Here is a 25,141-nt window from a genome sequence, read left to right as displayed (position 1 = left end):
CGTGCACAGCAGTAAATGGCAGCTTGCAGCAAGCAGCAGTGAGCAGTAGCTGGAAGTACTTTCCCAGACCAGGAGTCATAACCACTGGATCAGAGGGGCCGGCAGTGAGGGCTAGTGTCCCTAGTCCTTGCCTGCCTAGTCAAGAATGAATTCAGGTGAGGACGTACAAGATAAAGAGTAAAGTAAGCTTTTGAAAAGTGCATGCAGAAAGGTGCGTGGGCAGGCTGAGAGAGAGTCACACCTTTGGGAAGTTTAAATTCTTTAAAAGGGGCAGTTTTCTGGGACTTGTCTTCCCTCAGGTCCATCGTCTTGCTTTGTCCCCTCCCCTGGTTAATTTGCCTTAGGACCCTCGCTTGGGGTGTGCACACCCCTTAGCCAAGATGGATCTTGAAGTGAAGGCTTCTGGAAGGAGCAAGACTCCTTATGGCCTGGAATTATCCTCTGACTTTTGACTCCAAGGAGTGTTTCTGCATACGTGTCATGTCTCTCTTATCCTAGAAAGGGGGAAGTGGAGATCCCTTAATCCTTTGCTCAGACAGGGTTTTGCCTCTCTTTGTCCTTGCCATAATTATTTTCTTGAGATGCTTACAAGAGACAAAGACTGGCTATTTACCCTGTTTCTGCTATTACTTCCATTTCAGAGGGCAAACAGGAGACTGGTTGTAAATTCCTCACCTAGAGCCCACCTCTCTCTTGTCTCAGGAAATGCAAAGAAGAGGCTAGCTGATTGTAAATGTCCTACCTGGAGCCCATCTCTCTCCTTTGGGGCACATTCATGTTGGAGGAGTGCTGCTCCAGAGTGGTATTTGTCTGCTCACCTTAACTTTGCATAACTTAGAGTCATCCTAAACTCCCTTCCTTCCGTCATACCTGGCATCCAAGCCATTAGCAAATTCTGGCAACTGTTACTTAAAATACATTCAGAATCTAATACTCTTTCACCTCCCCCACTGCTATCACCCTATTCTAAAGCTCCATCTCTTCTCCCTGGATTTGTCAGTAGACTCCTTGTCTACTTCTGTCTTTCTGTTTGTCTCCCAACCAGCAGCCAGCCTATGAAGAAAGGGTGTCGTTCTACTTAGAACCATCATAGTTTCCTAGCCTACTCAGATCAAAACCCACAAGGCACTGCATAATGGCCCTTTGCTTTCTCCTCTGTGACCTCAGCACTTTACTCCTGCTCACTCTGCTCCATTCACACTGACTTCCTTACCCTTTAATATGGTAACAAACCACTCTGAAGTTCCCTTTTCACATGCACTGGAATCATCTTTCCTGCCTCTGTCTGCACAGCTTGTTCCCTCAGGGCTCCTGGTGCAGCCTTCCTCAGCTGCTTTGCATCAAGTAGCCAGACTCCCCCCATCCTAGCTTTTCTCTGTTTGCCTCTCCTCTACTGCACTTTACCAGCATCTGAATATTTTACACTTAACGTTTTTATTTATTGCCTCTTAGCTACACTGTAATATAAGGTCCACTCACTGCTACGCATGGTCCTGCGCACAGTAGGTGCTCAGGCACCTACTGTGAATGCGGTAATGAGTGAATGAAGGAGATACCTAAGTACTGAAGTGAGAGTTAAAGATAAGTAGGAAATGGCAGTTCCTATTTAAAAATTTTTTTAAAAAGTCATCCTTAGACCCTCCATAGGCTAAAATAGCAGATTTTGCTTTAGAGGATATTGTTGGTCCCATGGAAATAGCAGGCAATAATAAACAATTAAAAGTTCTTTTTGAGGCCAAATGAAGCAATGAAACAACTCTAAGTTTCTGCCTCCTAACCTAGATGGCTCAGAAGGTAGTACAGGGGTTTGGTTTGGTTTTTTAAAATTCAGCTCATCTAGGGAATGCTCTGATGGGTGGGGCTGTGGTGGTTTCATCTGGAACAGGCCAAGCAGCTGGTTGCTGGTTGACTGGCTGTCAGCTAGTCTTGGGTTCAGAATGTGCCAGAGACCATGTTGCAGCCTTCACGTGGTTTCCTTGTTTAGTCCTCATCACAGTTCGGTGGGGAACACGCAGTCTCTATGTTAAAGATGAATTAGCAGAGGGCATTGTGCATCCTGAGTCCCGTGGTTCTAAGAGTTAGGATTCCCGCTTCTGCAGAGCATTTCCCCTGGGCTCTTACTCAAGTCTTGTGATGCTCTGTGGGTGCTGGGGGCACGTTCCTTAACACCTGGTTGAAGAAGAGAGACCAAAGGTTCCTAAAACTTTAAAGACTGGGCTGAGATTTGGCACTGTATCAGGTGAGTCCTACTCTCTCACCTCCTCTCTCCACATTCTACCCCGTAACAAGAAGGTGACTAGATACTACTGGCAATTCTACGCTTCCAACAAAGAAGTAAATTCCAGCCACTCCCCAGAAGTATTGAATGCGAGGTATTCGTTACTTTGGAGAATTTAAAATGACCGTGAGATCTCCAGTGCAAATGAATCCACTCACCTGGGATTGGACTTAGCATAGCCAAATTTGCTAGTTTAAGAGGCACAGAAATCTGAATATCTCCTTTTTTTGCCGAAACTTGGCCTCTATTCACTGGTGCTGAATAGAAACATGGAGACAGTTTTGGGTGAAGTAGAAAAGAGTGACTTTTCTTGCTTTGCCCTACAAAGAGGGCCACAGTGGGCTAATGCCCCCAAGACTGTGTGGCCCATCTGGAGGGGGTAGTGAGTTTTACAGTGTTCAGGGAGCAGGGTGTGGTCAGCTCGTGGACAATTCTAGGATTAGTTGCCTTCAAGCTGAAGTTTCATGCATTATCAATCTCCTGGTTCCAACCAGTCTCGGGTCAATGTTCTTGTGGTCAGCAGTGTTCATCCAGAGGTCTGCTTCCTGTGAAAACAACTTAGGAATGTGTGTCCGCCTTTATCTATATTGTTCCGGAAACTGAGAGTTTGGTGGTTTGGCTATGTGGCAGAATTATGATCTAAACTGTTAGCAGTTTCCCAGCCCAAGAGCTATTTTGTTTCTACATCTTCAAATTTCCCAGCCATTAACTCTTGAGTCAGTCTTTTACTTCAATGTACATGGTTTCACTGTCTCCCTGTGGACAGGACCGGGGCTACATTGCTGGGAGGATGGAACGTCCCTGTGTGGTCCAGCTCCTATGGCGGTGCCCGGAAGCAGTTTCCCAGAATGCAGCGCTCACTCCCAGGGGTTGGCAAAGTAAGCCCAGGAGGCCAAGCCCAGCCGTGCCCATGCCTTTAGGGAGGGTTTAGGGCTGCTCTCTGCTACAAAGGGAAAGTTGAGCAGTTGTGACAGAGATCATAAAGCCCACAAAACTGAAAATATTTGCTGATTTTATAAAAATGTCCTACCTTCCCTTCAAACCTCAAAATGTCCTAGTAGATAGGACAGTGGCCACCTGGCTCCTCCTCCAAGGATCTGCGCCCTCCATAGGGCCTGCCCAGGGATCACTGCATGCTTACAGCTTTGATTGTGAGAAGTCCTGTCTCCTGCCTTCATGTCATCTCAGTATTCAGATTATGCTGGAGGACACATGCTTGCAGTGCAGAAGCTGTTCTTGCTGGGTCATTGTAGGGGAGGCATTTGGTGGAGGGGGAAGGGCTTTGCTTCCATATTAGCCCCAGTGCGACTCCACAGTGTTACAGCAACTGGGACAGTGGCCCACCTCTCAGCTGGGGAACCGTGCAGGCAGCTCTCGGCCAAGCTGACTGAGGCTGCTTGGGTTCAACCCAGAGTTGGAGAGATGGGCCAGGATGCATGGAGGGCTCCCTGGGTTATTCAGGAACAGGGTTGGGGCTGGGTTGTGCACTGAATTTCTCAAGTGAAGACTGATCTCATCTTTGCTGGCAAAGCTGGCATAATTCTGGGTCAGAAGTGGCGGTGGTACCTAATTCTCTGTTGCCCAGCTTCAAGCTAGAGCTTGTGTTTCTCAGGGCAAGAAATACATGGGAGAGAGTATAATTCAAGTTAGAGATGATGGATGAATTTTAAGAATTTAACAAAATTCTATTCAACCCCCTGAATTCGTATGACCATTTCTTTAGGGACAGAGTTCAGATTTAATCAGATTCTTAAAGATATCAATGACCAAAAACCAGTTAAGTTTATAAGATTCTGTTTTTTTCCATAGAACCCATTGGATATGTTTTGTTGCTTCCTATATAAAATTCCTTAAGAATCAGTAAAATAACCACAGAATCATATGGAACTTCTGAAAGTGATTTATCAGGCATTAGTTGAGTGTGTACTGAATGCCATTCATGGTACGCGTGTTTCAGTCAGTTTGGGCTGTTAAAACAAAGTACCACACTAGATGGCTTATAAACAACAAAAAAGCATTTCTTATAGTTTTGGAGGCTGGAAGCCTGAGATCAGGATGCAAGCTTAGTTGAGGTCTGGTGGGAACTCTCTTCTGGGTTTTAGAAACTATTTCTTTCTCACTGTATCCTCACATGGCTGAAAAAAAGCAAGCTAGTTCTGTGGCCTGTTCTTATAGAGGCACTTATTCCATTTGTGAGAACTCCATCCTTGTGACCTCTTCATCTCCTAAAGACCCTGCTTCCAAAAACCATCACACAGGAAGTTAGAGTTCAGATATGGAAGGGGGGCAGTATCTGCTACATGATTTGTGAGGTTCAGGGCAAAATGAAAGCACGGGAGCCTGTATAAAAGTTATTCAGAATTTTAAGACAGCGTCAGCAGTGTACTAAACCAAGCCTGGGCTTTGTGTGCCTACATGGGCTGAACAAAGTTTGAGCAAAGAATGCTCGAACTACTGCACAATTGCACTCATCTCACATACTAGTAAAGTAATGCTTAAAATTCTCCAAGCCAGGCTTCAGCAATATGTGAACCATGAACTTCCTGATGTTCAAGCTGGTTTTAGAAAAGGCAGAGGAACCAGAGATCAAATTGCCAACATCCGCTGGATCATGGAAAAAGCAAGAGAGTTCCAGAAAAACATCTATTTCTGCTTTATTGACTATGCCAAAGCCTTTGACTGTGTGGATCACATTAAACTGTGGAAACTTCTGAAAGAGATGGGAGTACCAGACCACCTGATCTGCCTCTTGAGAAATTTGTATGCAGGTCAGGAAGCAACAGTTAGAACGGGACATGGAACAACAGACTGGTTCCAAATAGGAAAAGGAGTACGTCAAGGCTGTATATTGTCACCCTGTTTATTTAACTTATATGCAGAGTACATCATGCAAAATGCTGGACTGGAAGAAACACAAGCTGGAATCAAGATTGCCGGGAGAAATATCAATCACCTCAGATACGCAGATGACACCACCCTAATGGCAGAAAGTGAAGAGGAACTAAAAAGCCTCTTGATGAAGGTAAAAGTGGAGAGTGAAAAAGTTGGCTTAAAGCTCAACATTCAGAAAACAAAGATCATGGCATCCGGTCCATCACTTCATGGGAAATAGATGGGGAAACAGTGGAAACAGTGTCAGACTTTATTTTTCTGGGCTCCAAAATCACTACAGATGGTGACTGCAGCCATGAAATTAAAAGACGCTTACTCCTTGGAAGGAAAGTTATGACCAACCTAGATAGCATATTCAAAAGCAGAGACATTACTTTGCCAACAAAGGTTTGTCTAGTCAAGGCTATGGTTTTTCCTGTGGTCATGTATGGATGTGAGAGGTGGACTGTGAAGAAAGCTGAGCGCCAAAGAATTGATGCTTTTGAACTGTGGTGTTGGAGAAGACTCTTGAGAGTCCCTTGGACTGCAAGGAGATCTAACCAGTCCATTCTGAAGGAGATCAGCCCTGGGATTTCTTTGGAAGGAATGATTCTAAAGCTGAAACTCCAATACTTTGGCCACCTGATGCGAAGAGTTGACTCATTGGAAAAGACTCTGATGCTGGGAGGGACTGGGGGCAAGAGAAGAAGGGGACGACAGAGGATGAGATGGCTGGATGGCATCACTGACTCGATGGACATGAGTCTGAGTGAACTCTGGGAGTTGGTGATGGACAGGGAGGCCTGGCGTGCTGCGATTCATGGGGTCGCAAAGAGTCGGACATGACTGAGCGACTGATCTGATCTGATCTGATCTGATGGGCTGAACACCCATGAAACCAGACTAAAGGAGGGAGATCTCACTGGATGGATTTTATTATGGAAATAGGAAGAAAGAGAAGGCACTGGAGTAGCTGAAATGTGGGAATGGGTGGAAATTTGGAATTGTCCTCAGGGGACTTGGAGATCATACTGACTATGGACTTGAAAGAGAGTTACTGGGCCGAGATAAAAGCCCAGCATTTGTCAGAGAACCCTACTTTGTAAGAATATGGTTGTGACTTTTCACTATTGGATTTCAGAAGATTAGTTATAGGGCTTTAAACAACCTGAATAGTAGGATGAGGCTTTTCTAGGTATATGTTATTGAAGATCAAAGGAACAAAAGAATAAAAGTTAGTAATCAGACTAGTAGGAATTACTAAATCCCTGATAATGGGTCAGGGGAATTACCATGCATAGAAGGTATTCATATAATGCCTGAGAGTTGAACAGCCTGTGGGTCAAGGTCTTAAAAAAAGATAAATAAATAAGTGTAGAAAAATGATGAAAAGGAAGGAAAATTGAAAGATTGTGGACTGAGATGGTGTCACTGGGATTTTAGATTGTAGGTGTGGAATTCTGAGTTTGATTAAGTCCAGGATCCAATTCTGTTGACTTGAGGCTGCTTGAAATGATAATGACTAGACTCACAGAACGTCAAACTTCAAAAAATGTAAATCTTAGGATCTAATTGAGACGAGTTATTCTCCTACACGGAAGGAGCGTCCTTAACTACATACAGCAAATTGGGTGTTGATAGATGCTGCTGCATATGGTGTGACAGATGGGAAAATCGGGGAATGTGTTCTTCCCTTGTCACAGACGTGTTTTCTTTTGATGGCTTTGCTCCTTTATGGGCACAGTTGTGCTTCTCACAGTTCTCATCTCCTCCCCTGTCTGCTGCGGAGAAAGGATGTGCCAGAGGGAATTGAGGAAGCTGGCTGGCATGTCACTGTGCAGGGAACCACAATACCATTTCTACTCTGATTTTGTAAATACATTTTTCAAAAAAGTGCTGCAGACCATGAGTTTACACACACTGGAGTCCATATATTAGGTCCTGAGGTCCCCTTCCCATTAAAACTCCTCCATAAGGCTAATGCTTTTCCTTGATTCTAACAGTGAAAATTAGTTTCTCCTGTTTTGTATTTTATAAGAAAGATTATGCAATATGTACACTTCTGTATTTGACTTCTTATGCTCAACGTTGCATTTATGAGACTTATCTATGTTGTTATATTAACTGGTTTATCCATTCTCATTGCTGTATAATATCTCCTTGTATAAATACACTACAACTTATTTGTCCATTCTTATAGGACACTTGAATTGTTTCTAGCTTGAGGCTACTAAGAAGAGAGTGGTTTCTTGTATGTCTTCTGTGAATTCTGTGAATACATTTCTTCCACCCCCTTCTTCTTTTGCCTTGAATCTTTCCCAGCATCAGGGTCTTTTTCTTCGCATCAGGTGGCCAAAATATTGGAGCCTTAGGTTCCAGCAACAGTCCTTCCAATGAATATTTAGGGTTTATTTCCTTTAGGATTGACTGGTTTGATCTCCTTGCAGTCCAAGGGACTCTCAAGAGTCTTCTCCAACACCACACTTCAACAGCATCAGTTCTTCGACACTCAGCTTTTTTACGATGGTCCAACTTTTATATTTATACATGACTACTGGAAAATCCATAGCTTTGACTATACAGATATGAATTTGAGCAAACTCCGGGAGATAGTGGAAGACAGAGGAGCCTGGCATGCTACAGTTCATGAGGCTGCAAATAGTTGGATATGACTTAGCAACTAAACAACAGCAACTTTTACATTTCTATTGTGTCTGTACTTAAAGTTGGCATTGCTGGTTCCCAAAATATACCTACATATTCAGTTTTACTCAATAATGTCAAATAGGTTTCAAAAATGATTGAGCTAATTTTCATTTTCATGGCACTGTAGGAAAGTCTCAGTTTCTCCACATCTTTGATGACGTTGGTCTTATTTGTCTATTTAAACTTTAGTCAGTCTTTTCAGTTGTCCGGTATCACATTGTATTCCTTCCTATTTATCTGGTATGGGCCCAGGACTATGCTGGATTCTGAGGGATGCTCCCAATGTATTTGTCAGGACCTCTCTACTTGCAAGTGAAGGAAACTCAACTTGAACTGCTGTAAATAAACACAGAAATAGATTTTTTTTTGGTCTGAACTAAGCTATGGGAAGGAGGCTGAAGTGGAGACTTGAACACTGTCAGGACTCTTGGTCTTTCATCTTTGCCTTTATCTGAGTTTGCAACTCTAGTTTAAATAGTGTATGTACCTTGGGGGGATTTGGGGGCAACAGAATGACAAAATAAATGTAATTTTAAAAAAGTTTGGTAGTGATGTGTTGAACTGGGAATATGGAGACAGCAGGCTAAGGGGCTGGAGAATAGCCAGCCCCTGGATGTGGATATTTGGAAGACATTGCAAATATCAAGTTTCTGAAAACCTTGATAACTGAATGGTTCATCATTGTGAAAGTGGAGAAATTAGTCAAATTTGTTATGAGGGTAGAGTGATACTTGGCTTATAAGCATAAGCCTAAAATTAATAGCATCCATTTCTAATGGTGAATCACTTATTCAGGACAGAAAATTCAGTTGAGCACAGATCACAGCTTCTTCTGTCCTAATAAATATAGGATTGAGGGTTTGCTCCATTGCTGTGTAATATATAACCCCAACATTGGTGGCTTAAAACAACTGTAAAGATTTTCTGGTTATCTCTCATGATTCTGAGGGCTCAGAGGGCTCAGCTTGGCAGGGTAGCTCATGGGGCTGTGGTCATGTTGTCAGGGACGCTGATGTCCTCTGAAGACTTCCTTGGGCTTATATCTGGTGGTCAGAGACTGGGAGCTCAGTTGACAATGTCACCTGAGACACCTACACATGGTCTTCCCTTGTGGCATAGACCTCCTCACATCCTGGTAGCTGGATTCCAAAAGCAAGTTTCCCAACAGACCAAGGCAGAAGTAAGTGCCTTACTTATGATACAGTCTCAGAAGTCTTACAGTGTTACTCCTTTCTGTTCTGTTGGTAAAGGCAATCACAAAACATCTGTCCAGGTTCAAGGGGAGAGGAAACAGCCTCATAACTTGATGGAATGGATGCCACCATCACATTGTAAGAAGAACGTATGGGATGGGATTTGCTGGCCATCTTTGAAAAATAACAATTCAAAGGTGGAAGCAATTCCTATTTCTTCTCTTTTTTTGGTGTATTTCCAAGAATTGATAAGAACATGAACCAGAATGAGGGCAAAATGAATGGACAACAAAAGGAGAGATCAGAAGTATGAATTGTTGCCATAAGGATTTAACCAGATTTAAGATTCTGGACTGATACAGCTTTCTACCTCGGTAAAAGAAAAGTAAACTCAGAATGATGAAACTGCTGAGGTGAAGCAGGTCATTAGGGAATATCTAGCACATTCCCTCAACTCTAGACAAAACCAAGTGCAACACATTGCAAGGAGAGATTTTAAAATCACCCTGTCTGGAATGTACCCATACATGGAGATTCTATAGAATTTTTTGATTGTGTGTTGCAGGTTTATTAAAGAATTTGAAGCCTTTAAATTTTTTAAAATGCTATCAGTGTTTATATTTCCCTCACCATTATATCTCATGGTATCATTGCAACCTAGGTCTGAATCTGAAATATGCAAACAGATTCTGTCAATATCCATGGGGTGAAAAATCTGCTCTAAACCAAAATGTAGCTTTTCATTCTCTTAAATATTTCTCTTTCCTTTCCAGAAATATCTTACTGTTGCAGGAAGGGGAACCTCTTCCAGGGCTGGGGAGTGGGCTCTTGTCTAATGCTTGGGAATGAATTGTCTGAGGAGACAGGCATGTTGACAAAGATGCTTTATTGAGAAGGGGCTCCCCGGGCAGAAGGCACCAGGGTGAGGGAACCCAGGAGAACTGCTCCACCACATGGCTTGCAGTCTCAGGTTTTACAGTAAGGGGTTAGTTTCTGGGTTGTCTCTGCCGGTCATTCTGACCCAGGGCCCTTCCTGGTGGCTCACGCATTGCTGAGCCAAAAGGGATTCCAGCAAGTAGGATTCTGAGAGTTTGGTAGGACATGCGGTGTCTCCTTTTGATGTTTTCTGAATTCCTCCAGTTGGTGTGGCTTGTTAATTCCGTGTTCCTTTCCAGGACCGCCTGTTGTAAAATAACTCACGCCAGTGGTTTCTATGGTGCCCAGCCAGGGTGGGCGGTTTCAGTGTTTCCTCTAACACGAACGCTAGATATTCCAAGATCTGCTAACTATACAGCCACCACAATAATTGAGGCCGAAGACTTACTTTAAGAGGAGAATCTGTGTCCAGATAAAATTATTTGCAAAGAAAGTCTTTAATATAGCAAACTGATCATTGCCAAGATGCTCACTCATCCTCATCCTCTGGATAGCAGCCTCATTCTGTGGGGTTTGCCAAGCTGTCCAGCTGCCTCCTCTCCCATGTCTGTCTCCCTTCGTCTGTCTCCTCTTCTTCGCCTGTGTGACCGTAAGACCCTGGGCTCCACACAACTTGGTTTGAAAGTCATGGGTTCCCTAGAATTCTGAGCATATGGGTAAGAATGATTAGGAGGGAGCTTTTGAAGTACTCTCCACATGGCATCACCATCACTATCATCATCACTATTGTGATCATCTTTAGAAACACTAAAAACCTAAACCTGCATGTTCATAAGCTCCGTGCAAGGTCAAATAGAGAGGCAGTAAACAATTACCTCATTTGAAGAAAAAACAGCCCAGGCTGACAAGGCACAAAAAACAAAGCATGGGGGAAATAATTTCCCAAATTCAGAGTTAATATTAACACTTTTAATCTATTCTATCCAAAGAACTTAATATCCCCAGTCAACAGTTCTAAGAGGGGGGAATGGGTCTGGGAGTGACCAGCTTTGCATTGATTTCAAATCCAAGAAGAGAGATGCAAGATCTGTGCTGGGCTATGGGAGTCTCCTCTTTGTTAGAAGTCCAACTTCCTCTTCTTAGGCCTAAGCTACCTCTCCGGGTATAGTGGGGCAGTCCATCACAGAGTCCTGTAAACTTCCCTGCAACCATGGCCTGCAGCCCAAAATATTGTTAAAAGGCAGATCCTGATTCAGTAGGTCTGGGGTAGAGACAACGTCCCATATTTATAATAAGCCCCTAGATGGTGTCCAAAGACCACACTTGGGGACAAAGTGTTTAGAGAGACATCCTTAGAGTGTTTGAATGCATTGATTTACCAGGTTACAACTACCTGAGCAAGAAAGAGAGTACTTGGAAATTTTTGGCTCATCAATTGGAAACAATGACAAATTACATCTACTTTCTAATACTTACTGGTGGCTAGACAAGGTTAATTACTGGTTATAAGTACTGATTTTAAAAAAATGAAAGAGGTTCTGTATATACTCCTGCATTGCAGGCAGATTCTTTACCATCTGAGGCAAAGCCTGACTCTATGCATACATGTATATATATATATAAAGAATATACTATATAATATTTAACATACTAAAGCAAACACACATATATGTGTAAATATAAAACTTATTCCATCCATCAAGAATTTGCCATTTAGGAATCTAGAAAGATGGTACTGATGAACCTTTATGTAGGCAGCTGTGGAGACACAGACATGGAGAACAGACTTACAGACGCTGGGGAGGGGAGGAAGGAGAGGGTGGGCTGTATGGAGAGAGTAACATGGACACATATACACTACCATATGTAAACTAGATAGCCAATGGAAATCTGCTGTGTGATTCAGGGAACTCAAACTGGGGCTCTGTAAGAACGTAGAGGGGTGGGATGGGGAGGGGGAAGGAGGTTCAAGAGGGAGGGGACATTTGTATACCTATGGCTGATTCATGTTGAGGTTTGGCAGAAATCAACACAATAATGTACAGCATTTATCCTTCAATTAAAAATAAATTAATTTTAAAAAGAATGTGCCATTTATACTTTCCTGTTAAACTAATGTAGAACAAGTTTCACAGTGGGCCTTGAAAAGAAAGACAAGGCAAACTAATTGCATCACTTTAGTCCCTTCATTTATGACATCAGCAAGAATGGATTGGGTATCTATTGTGTCTCAAGCATTGGAAGCCAAGTAAGATAATGTCCTTACCTTTGGGGCGGGGGATGGTGATTCAGAGTCTTGTGCAAGAGACAGATACCCGTTTCTAGGCAGTGTGGTACTGAAGTTCTCTCTCCATATGTCTGAGAAGACATTTCTGTTTACAAACTTGTTATTGAAACTTTCAACAAAGCAGGTGCAAAATGAGAAAGAATTCTTATCCTGGAAAGCATATGGCTGCAACAGATGACTGTTTTCTTAGTAGAGGAAACTGTCTAACAGTGAGAAAACGTCAGAAGCTTAAGTGAATGAAACGGAATCACAAATTCTTGACAACCTGCCAGATTGACTATCCTGTGAAAACTAATGTTTGTTGTTTTGAAATGATGTACTTTCTCTTTTTTTGAGGCCCTCTACTCAATATGTGAGTTTAGTCTATGGCCAGTAGCTAAGCTTTCTCTCTCCTTGGTAGGTAATGACTTCTATGAAAAGCCCTGAGAGCAATTATGGATCGTGTCCACATAATAACTTCTTTCCTCTAAGAAGATTAAGTTTCGGCCTTTCTCTAATATCCTCAGATCAGTGACCAGAAAGTTTATCAAACTCTCCAGAACTGTGGCCAGCTCCTACAGAACTTCTGTGAGAGTTATTTAAAAATACAGGCATTGAGTTATGAAAATGACATCCCTTTTGCTGTGGTTATGACTCAAGGTTTCATTTTATCCTTCAGCACCCCTTCATTGGGTCCACAGATTCCATATGCTCATGCAGCTGTCCCGATTTCCTCAATTCAGAAAACCTCCTCTTGGGTTTGACACCAAGTTGGATAAATGGCAATCTATTCTAAAAATCCAGACATCTTGGTTAATGCTCTCCAAGGATCAGACATTTCAGGCATGGTTTTGATGGTCATATAAAGGAGGGAAAGACAAACTGAAGCTCAATGAAGTTCACAAGGGCCACCAACAGAGCAAACCTCCGAGCGGGACTTAGCAGGTGTATGGAGAGATTCAGACAGCTCCTTGGAATTTGCCCTTCCATCAGTGATGATCCAGGGAGTCTAACTCATCCCCCACTGTCTTTTTAAATTCTAACTGTACTCCTAGTACATGGGGAAGAACTCTCAACAATGGATGTCCTGCCTGTAGAAGTTGTGTGTGCATGCTTATTTGCTAAGTCCTATCTGACTCTTTGTGACCCCATGGATTATAGTCCCCTAGGCTCCTTTGTCCATGGGATTTTCCAGGCAAGAATACTGGAGTGGGTTGCCACTTGCTCCTCCCGGGGATCTTCCCATCCCAGAGCCTGAACCTGTGTCTCATGCGTCTTCTGCATTGGCAGGCAGATTCTTTACCACTGAGACACTGGGAAGCCCTTTTCTCAGGGAGCTTTGATATTTCTTAAGTGTCAGGAGGAAAGTGAGGGAGCAAGTTCAAGAAATGATTTATCTACGTAATATTTCCCACCTGGACTGTCTCAGGATTAGCACAGGTTTATAGAGTGCCCACTTGTCTCCAGATTTCATGTTCACTATATCATTTAATTTTTTGTTACTTTTTAATGATAGATCCACTTTTGTTTATTTGCTTATTTAAAATTGTTGGTCATGCCCTACAGCATGTGGGATCTTAGTTCCCCGACCGGGGATCGAACCCTTGCCCCTGCACTGGAGATGGAGTATTAACCCCTGGACCACTGGGGAAGTCCGTGTATCACTTAATCTTGGCCATGATACTGTGAGGTAGGAACTTTTATCCCTGTTTTGTAGTTGAGGAAACAAGTTAACAAAAACAAAGGAACCTGTACAAATTCAAACAGCTAGTTAAGTGATGGGACTGAGTTTTGACCCAAGATCTTCAGGATGAAATTTTATTTTGTTAATCACAAATATGGCTTAAAATTTTTAAAAATTTTATATTGGGGTATAGTTGACTTACATTGCTGTGTTAGTTTCGGGGTACATACAGCCGAGTGATTTAGTTATACATATACATACGATACGGAGAAGGCAATGGCACCCCACTCCCATACTCTTGCCTGGGAAATCCCATGGACAGAGGAGCCTGGTAGGCTACAGTCCATGGGGTCACGAAGAGTTGGACACGAGTGACTTCACTTTCACTTTTCAGTTTTATGCATTGGAGAAGGAAATGGCAACCCACTCCAGTGTTCTTGCCTGGAGAATCCCAGGGATGGCGGAGCCTGGTGGGCTGCCGTCTATGGGGTCACATCGAGTCGGACACGACTGAAGCGACTTAGCAGCATACATATGATATTCTTTTTCAGGTTCTTTTCCCATGTAGGTTATAATAAAGTATTGAGTAGAGTTCCCTGTGCTATGTAGTAGGGCCTTGTTGATTATCTATTTCATGTAACACACAGTGTGACTTTAAATATGATGCTTGACCAAAGGGGCTTAGGGCCCAGCATAAAAAAGAACACTGGTCTGAGGCGTGGAAATTGACTAGAGCAAGTGTGCCCAGGACATACATTTCACGGATAATGTATCCATGGCCTCTGTACCTCCCAAGAAATCTCCTGTTTGTCCACTTAGGTTCTAGGCCTTGTGTGTGTGTGTGATTTTTGGAGAAATAGAAAGAACTGGAAGAAACACATATGGTTAAATAGTTGCTGGGATATTTAGGACTTCTAGAAGCTGGTGATGGGGAGAAAACTGTCTCATGTGATAATATTTACCTCTACCTTGACACCTTTTGCCTCTTCTTGGATTCATTTAATTTTTTCTAAAAAAATTAGGGACTTGTGTTTCTTTGGAATATGATCACATACATTGATTGATAGCTGGCCATGGTCGTCCAGTTACCTCTGGGATCTACAGTGAATAGAGAATCGCTGAGGAGATCGGTCCTGTCTGTCAATCCACTCTGACTAATATTTGCTTCAAGGTTTTATTGTGCAGCTTGGTTCCAGGGTTCGCTATGAAACATTAGGGCAGCTCGGGGGGCGGGGCACTTCTGCTCAGGCTTGAATTCACAATAAGTTCACCTTGCTCCACAATTTCCTCAGAAAAAGATGTTTTAAAGGAGTTTGTGTCCTATCCCCTAGTCCCTTGACTCTGTCTTAGAGAAATGACACCATGAAAGTGGCTGACTTTTCTCCTTAGAATGCACAATGACAGTAGAATAAGCAAGCAACATTCATATCAAAGAACCTACTTTCAGATTTCTTCCATTAGGAGGACATCTCTTGATGAGCCTAAGAAGTTCTCCTGCACAGATTACATCTGTGAAACTGGCCAAGGATCACGTTCTGTGCAGAACAGGCTGCCTGGGAACAGAGACCAAGACAAAAGGAGGATGAAGACCTCAGAGGCAGGGACAGATGGGATGGGAAAACCTTATGGAAACTGCTCGTAAGTAATTACTTGAACATCTCATCTGAGGCATTTGAATGTCCTCACCAAGGTCATTAGCTGTGTATGGAGCAAAGTCTTATTTTTAAAGTTTGACGCAGTCCGAGGAATGCTTTGTTCCTAATTTAGAGCACTTGTACTGGGAGCTTCCAAGCCCCCGGCGTCCGCTGCCACCCACCGCGTGCTTTGCAGTGGGCCAGAGTCCGCTGGTGGTGAAGTCCCAGAGTTCGTCAGCCCCACAGGGAGCAAGCAAAGCCTGGGAGAGAGCTTATTTTGGGGAATTATTTAGAAAGAAAATGAGCTTTTGAAAAAGACCTCTTGGGTATTAGAATTTGGATTCTATTTCAGTAAGTATTCACTTCTCTCCCCTTTCTGTTGTGGGCAGAGGATTCTTTTTTGCTCTTTTAATTTTGGGATTGGCCTCCTAACTTACTTGGTTTATAACATGTTTGCAGGTAGGAGGCAGACAGAGGTCTTAACTGAACTTGTGCAGTTCAGCATGGCTCTTTCACCCTGGTGATTTTTCAGAAGAGCTTCTTTTGGGTAGCTGCCTCTCCTGTGAAGAGCAAATTTGAAATCAATGCATAGTCTAGTGGACCCACAGCCTAATGCAGAACCATGCAGCTGAATCCAGCCCAGATCTGTGATCTGTTAGGATGTTTATTACATAGCATTATGATAACGGTAGATGACTAATACATGGAGTTAATAATTTCTATTTTTTTTTTCTCTGTGGGGGTGGACGTTTATGTAGACTACTATGATAGAGTTAAAACTCCTTTCACACAAGGTATGGAAGGGAGCTTCAATTAGCTTCAATTTAGAATTCTGAGACCAAAGAAAGCAGAGGCTTGTGACACAGCAAGCCACACTCTAACACAAACATCAGTTGCCCTGAAGTGAGTCCACAGAGAGCCAGGGTTAGCAGACACTGAAAGGCAGTGTCAGAGCATTTATGTTAATTTGGTCCATAAGCCTGAAAAATTCATCGAACCCCTCTGGCCCATACAGACTACCTTAAAAACTGTCTAAAGTGGGAACTTCAGTTGAAAATTTTAAAAAGTCAAATTTAAGTTGAAAATTTTAAAAAGTCAAATTTAAGTTGAAAATTTAACTTAAATTTTAAAATCTCTAGCATCTCTTAAAAAAAATCAGAATGCCAGAAAATGGTGAGCTCACATTTCTTGCCGATAACAAATGTGAGAGCTGAGTCGTTCCCCTTAGTTATGCTTTTCGGCTTGTGAAGTCCCTGCTGTGTTCTGTTACTCATTTTCAGCTGTCTAGTGTGATTCAGCTGCTTGTCTCATCCTTAAGGACTGGACATTGGGAATTGTGTAATCTCCTAACTCAACAACCCTCTCTTCCTTTTAAGGAAATCTACAGAAGTAAAGAAAGACCCCCTGTTTAGCTCAGAGGAGATTCTCAGTAGGGTGACCCTACATCAGTTTTGCCGCAGATAGTCCAGGTTGATGTCTCTTGTTCTGGGTTAGTTTACCAATTTGCATGAAAGGCTATGGAGGCCCATCTGGCAGGTGACACTGGCTTTTAGTACCTCAGATGCACCTCACATGCCTGTTCATTCAGTCTTCTGCTCACAGCATGATGGTCTCTGGTTGTTCAAAGTCTTACATGGTGCTCAAGGCAGAGGCTGTAACACCTAGCTGGCACTGGCCTTGGTAGTGATGTGCAGTTACTATCATCTCATTCTATTGGTCAGGATATCACCCAGATTCAGGGAACGGGACTTAGATACCACCCAGTGCTGAATGACTAGGCAGTTAGTGACCAGAGCCAAATCTGTTATTTCACTCAATGTGAATTCTTTCATTCAAAGAAGCCCTATCTGTCTCCATTCTCCATTTCACTTTTGATTTTTCCACTTGCATTACACATATTATATTATTAATGTATGAGCACCTGTGTATTCTAAGAGAAGTAAGCCAAGAATGGTCTTCTAAAGGTCTTAAAAAAATATTGGAATTATCTGCAAAAGTTGTTTGCACATAATTTGGACAGTCAGAGCTCTCTGTTACAAACATAGTTTAAGAATTTATTAAAGGGTTTAGATAGCTCATCACATCCCTAAAAGGGTCTGAGAACGAGGCTTGGAAACTACACAGCTAGGAACAACTCCAACGTTATAGCTCAGACTGCTCTGGGGAAGAACTCCTGCCTCTGCTCTTGGATGAACTCACCACACCTCACCAGCTGCCACGGAGCACAGTGCCAGGACCTCTACCCATGCTGTTTCTGAAAGCTCGCCATCTTTGCCTTTGTTCTAGCCAGAATGAATCTGGGACATCCCTGCTTCCAAATGCCTCGTACATTTGTACCTGAATGGTTGGTCCTAGGCCATGTGTCTGTACCATGGTTGCATCTATAGGAAGTGAATTTCTAGCTTCTCTTCTAGGGATATGCAGATTCATAAGGTGGAAAAATCCTCAAGCACAAAAATAGTGTTTATAAGGTACTGAGGAGGCAAAAAGCACAAAAAAGTCCACCATATGAATGTGTACATGCATGGACTTTTCTGAATCAAGGTTTCCTAGTTTTCATGATATCTTCAGAGAGCATCCTAATCCTTACCTAATAAGAATCACTGTTATATGGACTTCCCTTGCAGAGACACAAATCTGTGTGTTTGTGTCCATTTGTGTACATGAATCCTTTATACTTGTTAGAATTGAAGATTGTGAGGTTCAGTTTTCTACATCTCTCTACTCTAATACCATAACTCATTAGTAAAAGCCAGATGGATACAAGAGTGGTATTTTTGTTTATTGCTAAACCTGTTTTGTGTCCTCCTGTGGGATAATGGTAAAATATAAAGTTTACTAAAGCCTTGATTAACAAGAATGCTTATTTTAATAGATTTTTTGTTTAACTTTTACTTTGAGAACAGAATGGCAACATCAAAAGAAAACAAAAATCACAGACAGGATTTGTGCTAAAAATACCCTTTCTGGGGTGAGAGTAGCTTAGAATAAGATCACATTCAGCTCAGATTTCTACAATTTCCAATACTTAATGCATAAGCAGATTCCTTGGAGGTGATTTAACTCACTATTTTAAAAAAACAATTAAAAAAAAAGTTGTTTTTAAAAAACAACTTTTCTACTATTAAAAAAAAACTTTTCTCACTATTTTCTTGCTATTTAGGCAAAATGTAGAGTAAAACATTTTGGGAGATCCCAGACAATAGAAGTTAGATTCCAGAACGTTAGAACTTGAAGAAACCACAAGTCTGAGACTTAGACAGGGTGAAGTGTTTTACAAGATTAGCAAGCTATGGCAGAGACTGAACTGAAACTGAAGACTTCTTATTCTCAGTGTGGTATCCTCTCCTCTAAAACACCTCAGGGAGGTTTGTAACAAAGATTTTGTATCAGTTAGTTACTGCTGTGTAACAAACCACCTAAAAATTTAGCAGCTGAAAACAAAATCATTTATTAATGTTTACAAGTATGCAGGTTGGCTGAGTGGTTCTGCTGCATTGGGCTCTCTCTGCCTCTTTAACTGGGCTCACTACAGGTCCATGTTCAGTGGTTGGTTGGCTTGGTGGCTTAGCCAGTCTTGGTTGGGCTCTATTACACATTATCTGATATAATGTCACATTTGGTGCTTCAGCTGGGAAAATTAGGTCACCTCTGCTTCATGAGATTCTATTCTCCTGCAGGCTACACAGACCTTTTCTCATGGTGATCTCAGGGTTCCAAAAGGTAGAATCTAGTCTGTGAAATGGATTATTGGAATCATCCCTCTCCATTATCCAAAGCCCGTCTTAAAGCTTACCCAGATTCATGGTTGAAGATGAGACATCAGCCCCTTGAGGGCAGAATCTACTAAGTCACAATACCAAAACATAGCGAAGCTGTAAAAAATTAGTGCCATTTGTTTTCAATTTGTGTGTGTGTGTGTGTTTATCACTCAGTCATGTCAGACTGAGACCCATGAACTGTATGTAGCCCACCAGGCTCCTCTGTCCAAGGAATTCTCCAGGCAAGAGTACTGGAGTGGGTTGCATTCCCTTCTCCAGGGGATCTTCCCCATCCAGGGACTGAACCTGTCTCTCTTGCACTGCAGGCAGATTCTTTACCATCTGAGCCACCTGGGAAGCCCTTTAATCAATCTACCATAACTTAATTAATTCATTCAAACTTTACTGTCCTCTGTAATACTTTATTGATTGTGTCTGGCCTAGTGCTACAATAAGCATTAGGGATAATAAAGAATAAAGTCAATCCTCTACTTATTTCTTAGTCAAAAATATCATATAACCAAACCACTTGTTTTTTTTTTTATTTATTTTTTTTTAGGTAATTTGGTAACTCAGGATCAGTTTTGTTTGTTTTTTTTTTTTTAAATCACTGTCCTGAAAGTCTTTAGTCCTTAAATTTGATATTACACCTTCTATTAAAAATCATGCAAAAAATTCAAGAGTAAAATAGTGTGCATAAATTAAAATTGACTTTAGTGAGACTAATTGACTTCTCAGAGGTGCAGGCAACAGGGAACTGTCAGGCTAGATGAGTTTTTACACATCTCAGGGAGAAATTGGAGCCCTAAATGCTAAATTTAGCTTCCAGGGATATCATAGGTACATTTGACAATCTGAAGGTCTTTAGATTACATGGAGAGTTTTTGCCATTTCTATTTGATGTTTTACTATGTAATTGCTATTTCAGGTGAGATGTATGAGGAAGACTGTAGAACAACAAATGAGCCACTTAACTTTTAGACTCCGATTGACTAATACTAATTGGTTATTGGTAGCGATATTTTCATGTTATCCAGATGTAGGACCTGGTCTAGGCAGGACTGAGGATGTCCTTTAGGCAAATAGCTTAACATTTTCAAAATATACCCAAGAGAAACTGAGTAACTCTCCTGCAGAGAACAACTAAAATGTTAGATAAAGTAGAAACCAAAATATTTGCTTATAGGTAATGAGGAGATTGGGAAATGAAGAAATTTGGAAAGGAGAACGTCAAGACTGTATATTGTCATCCTGCTTATTTAGCTTATATGCAGAATACATCAGGAGAAATGCCAGGCTGGATGAAGCACAAGCTGGAATCAAGATTGCTGGGAAAAATACCAATAACCTCACATATGCAGATGATAGCATATTCAAAAGTAGAGACATTACTTTGCCAACAAGGGTTCGTCTAGTCAAGGCTATGGTTTTTCCTGTGGTCATGTATACATCCATACATGATGTGAGAGTTGGACTGTAAAGAAGGCTGAGCACCGAAGAATTGATGCTTTTGAACTGTGGTGTTGGAGAAGACTCTTGAGAGTCCCTTGGACTACAAGGAGATCCAACCAGTCCATTCTGAAGGAGATCAGCCCTGGGATTCCTTTGGAGGGAATGATGCTAAAGCTGAAACTCCAGTACTTTGGCCACCTCATGGGAAGAGTTGACTCATTGGAAAAGACTGATGCTGGGAGGAATTGGGGGCAAGAGGAGAAGGGGACGACAGAGGATGAGATGGCTGGATGGCATCACTGACTCGATGGACGTGAGTCTGAGCAAACTCCGGGAGTTGGTGATGGACAGGGAGGCCTGGCGTGCTGCGATTCATGGGGTTGCAAAGAGTCAGACATGACTGAGTGACTGATCTCTCTCTCTCTGATGTAGATGATACCACTCTTATGGCAGAAAGTGAAGAAGAACTAAAGAGCCTCTGATTGAAAGTGAAAGAGGAGAGTAAAAAAGTTGGCTTAAAACTCAACATTCAAAAAACTAAGATCATGGCATTCAGTCCCATAACTTCATGGCAAATGGATGGGGAAACAGTGACAGATTTTATTTTGGGGGCTCCAAAATCACTGCAGGTGGTGACTGCAGCCACAAAATCAAAAGACACTTGCCCCTTGGAAGAAAAGCTATGACCAACCTAGACAGCATATTAAAAAGCAGAGACATTACTTTGTGACAAAAGTCCATCTAGTCAAAGCTATGGTTTTCCAGTAGTCATATATGGATGTGAGAGTTGGACTATAAAGAAAGCTGAGTGCCGAAGAATTGATGCTTCAGAATTGTGGTGTTGGAGAAGACAGTCCCTTGGACTATGAGGAGATCAAGCTGGTCAATCCTAAAGGAAATCAGTCCTGAATATTCATTGGAAGGGCTGATCCTGAAGCTGAGGCTCCAATACTTTGGCCACCTGATGGGAAGAACTGACTCACTGGAAAAAACCCTGATGCTGGGAAAGATTGAAGGCAGGAGAAGGGGATGACAGAGGATGAGATGGTTGGATGGCATCACCAACTTGATGGACATAAGTTTGAGTAAGCTCTGGGAGTTGATGATGTACAGGGGGACCTGGTTTGCTGCAGTCCATGGGGTTGCAAAGAGTTGGACATGACTGAGCAACTGAACTGAACTATGTGGAGACAAGGGAGGTAACAAATAAGACAAATAGCAAAAAGTATAACCTTATAGCCTCAGAATTAGAATCTAACACATAATAAGAATAATTCAATATACTGAATGTTTTTTCTATGAAAAGAATATACTCTTTTATTATTTCTGTTCACACCTGTTGTCTTAACTTTCAGTAATAAAATTCAATAAATTTGATTCCTTAATCAGAACAAATTGCTTTACACATTATTTACATTTTGCCAAAGTCTACAGCTTTGGAATAGAAAAAGCAAAGTATAGTATCAAGCATATTCAAGAGAAAATTCAGGCGTGGCCAGGTCTGGGTCTGCCCTTTGCTGTAGGTAACTGGGGAACCACTTAGGGAAGCAACTCTTGGAGGATCAAAAGGCATTAAATGCCATTTGATGCTGAGACCCTCTGTCCCGGTCTGGGTGAGTGTGAGTGCCTATGCGTATGTGAGGCACTCACAATAAAAGGGAATTAAACCTTCCCTTTTTATCTGTACTGGGATACAGCCATACAATATGATTCATTTTTAGGAGATAACCTTAAAGATATACTTTTCTGGGAACAATTATAATCAAGAAAAAAGCTGAGGTTCCAATCCAATTGAATCTGGGGCAGAACTGGTTCCTGGGAACATGGTAGGTGTTTATTAAATTGTGTTAACTGAATGTTTGAAAAATGTTGGTACTGGAGTATTTAAAGCCTCTCCCAGTATAAGAATAATTCTATTTTTGCTCACTTCACTTATGAGTCTTTTTGGGGCTGAATTAAGCAAGACTGTAGCATTCAAGAAGGACAGGATGATTTACATTGGGAAGGTTAAAGGATTACTCAGAAGGTTAAAGAAAATAGGATAAATCCAGAGATGAAGGTATGGGGGAGAGAAAGCAAGAGCTTGAAATTTGGAGAGAAATACTTTTTCAATTTGAATTTATGTACATATACATATATGCATGTAGTTATTTATTTAATTTTTAAGCAGTGCCATGCTTCCTGCAGGATTTTAGTTCCCTAATGAGAGTTTGAACTCTGGCCATAGCACTGAAAACACTGAGTCCTAACCCCTAGACAACAAGGGAACTTCCAAAGATCCTTTATACCTGACAATCATATACAGAGAGACAAAAAGAAATGGGGAAAACAGTTTTAAGAGACTTTGTAGCATGTTATGAACCAAATCCTATTTTGGTATGTTTTATAGATATTTCACAACAAATTTATTTCCTTTGCAGCTATTTTTTGGATCTTGGACTGTTGCTGCTTTGAATGCAGTGCTCTCTGGAGATTGAGCTTTCTAGCAATTTTAAATAAATGAAATGTACAACTGTCGGTTCTTATGAGGTAGAAATTTCTTTGAAATAAAGTGAAAGAAAGGAAATTATGATATCTTATTGATTCTAGAACACAGTTTTACGTTTTTAAAAATTGCTAACATTTTTAATTGAAGTCTCATTGATTTACAGTGTTATACTGCTTTCAGGTATGCAGCACAGTGATCTAGTATTTTTATAGATTGCTGCTGCTGCTAAGTCGCTTCAGTCGTGTCCGAATCTGTGTGACCCCATAGATGGCAGCCCACCAGGCTCCCCCATCCCTGGCAAGAACACTGGAGTGGGTTGCCATTTCCTTCTCCAATGCATGAAAGTGCAAGTGAAATTGCTCTGTCGTGTCTGACTCTTAGCGACCCCATGGACTGCAGCCCACCCAAATCCATGGGATTTTCCAGGCAAGAATACTGGAGTAGGGTGCCACTGCCTTCAAAAGTTATTACAGGGAACAAGATGGTAGAGGAGTAGGTGGACGTGGAGTACATCTCTCTCCACGGATGCATCAAGAACACACCTTTAGACACAGAAGTTAATGCAGAATACCAGCTGAGAGTGGACAGGAGTACCTGACCAGCAGAAAAGAATATATAGAACCATGGAAAACTTGGTAGGATGAAGGAATTACGGGGAAAAACAGGAGTGTTAGTAGGACTGGACCTGCCCTCAGTTGGGGAGGGGGCAGGGAACTGAAGCAGAGGTCCTATCCCCACATCAGGGCGGTTGTCTAAGTCAGAGGAGAAGTCGTTTAAGGCTGAGAGTGAAACAGCTGATCTGTGGCAGCCTAAATAAAATGAGAATCAGACAGTCCTTGCCACAGCCCTACATACCCCAGACAGGGATGCAGGTCCCCTGGAAGGCACAGTGACTGGGAGCTGGAGTTTGGGGATTGTGGAGCAATCCCAGGGAAAGGGCTGCTGTTGACTGTGGAGAGACGGATCAAGGGGATGTGAGGGAGGAGACTGTGGTGGGAAATGCCTGTGGAGGAAAGCCAGGCAGCCATGGAAGCAAGGCGCTACTGCTGAGTCACATGCAGAGGGTGGAGCCATCACCATAGCTTCTCTCTGCTCACACTCCAGCATCGGCAGCTGAGCAATAGAGAGGCTGGCCCTTCAAACACCTGATGCACAGAACCACAGAGCAGGACCCCACCCTGGGTGCCCCTTTAAGTGACTGATGCATCGATCTGAAGGGTAGGGCCCCAGCCAGGGGGCAAGCCTCTATGTTCCTGATGGACTGAACAACAGAGAAGGACCCCAGGCAAGGGAGCCCTCTAAGTGCCCGAACTGGCAGATCTATGGAGAGAGACTGGCCAAAGAGGCCTTCTGATGACCAGCTACAAGAGGCTTGAAAAAAGACTCTGATAGGGCCGTAACTCCTGTGGTGGAGGCAGTCCGTGTCCCTGCACACTTGGCACTGCCAGGGTCCCTGCAAGCCAAGCAGCTGCACCACCTTCATACTCAAATCTCACTGGGCAGAGCTGTCACAGGCGAAAAAAAAATCTGTGTCTTCGTGCACAGGGTTGCTTCGGACGTGTCCAACTCTTTGCGAGCCTGTAGACTGTGGCCTGCCTGGCTTGTCTGTCAGGGGGGTTCTCCAGGCAAGAATATTGGAGCATATTGGCCAATACTGGCTGTCATATCCTTCTAGAGCACTATGTTTCCTGCTACCCTAGCCGCCAACTCTCTTGAGTACCTGGTGCTGCCAGAACCCCTGTGACCCAAGCAGCTGCACAACCTCCACACCTGGACCTCAGAGGGGGCAAACCCAAGTCCTCCAGGGCAGCTTCAGGAGCAAACCCCATTGGATGATCCACATGCAGAGGTGGAAATAAAGCCACAATTGAAACCCAGGGGCAGTGTGGCTAAGGAAGAAGACCCAAAACCTTCCCACCAGCTGTACAAACT

The 25,141-nt window shown here is 42.5% G+C and overlaps 1 long non-coding RNA gene across 1 annotated transcript in view; it reads left to right on the top strand.

Moving 5' to 3' along the window:
* The window catches only part of LOC129626183 (uncharacterized), a 59,150-nt gene extending 35,869 nt beyond the window's left edge, over positions 1–23,281 (top strand). Inside the window, exons 3-4 of the long non-coding RNA XR_008701803.1 lie at positions 15,336–15,512; positions 23,142–23,281. This is a non-coding gene — a long non-coding RNA (uncharacterized LOC129626183). The remainder of the gene's footprint in view (positions 1–15,335; positions 15,513–23,141) is intronic.
* The last annotated feature ends 1,860 nt before the right edge of the window (positions 23,282–25,141 follow it).

This window comes from Bubalus kerabau, chromosome 13, assembly GCF_029407905.1.
Source record: "Bubalus kerabau isolate K-KA32 ecotype Philippines breed swamp buffalo chromosome 13, PCC_UOA_SB_1v2, whole genome shotgun sequence".
NCBI lineage: Eukaryota > Metazoa > Chordata > Mammalia > Artiodactyla > Bovidae > Bubalus > Bubalus kerabau.
Note: the sequence above shows the minus strand (reverse complement) of the source record. Positions and strands in the feature narration are given on the sequence as shown.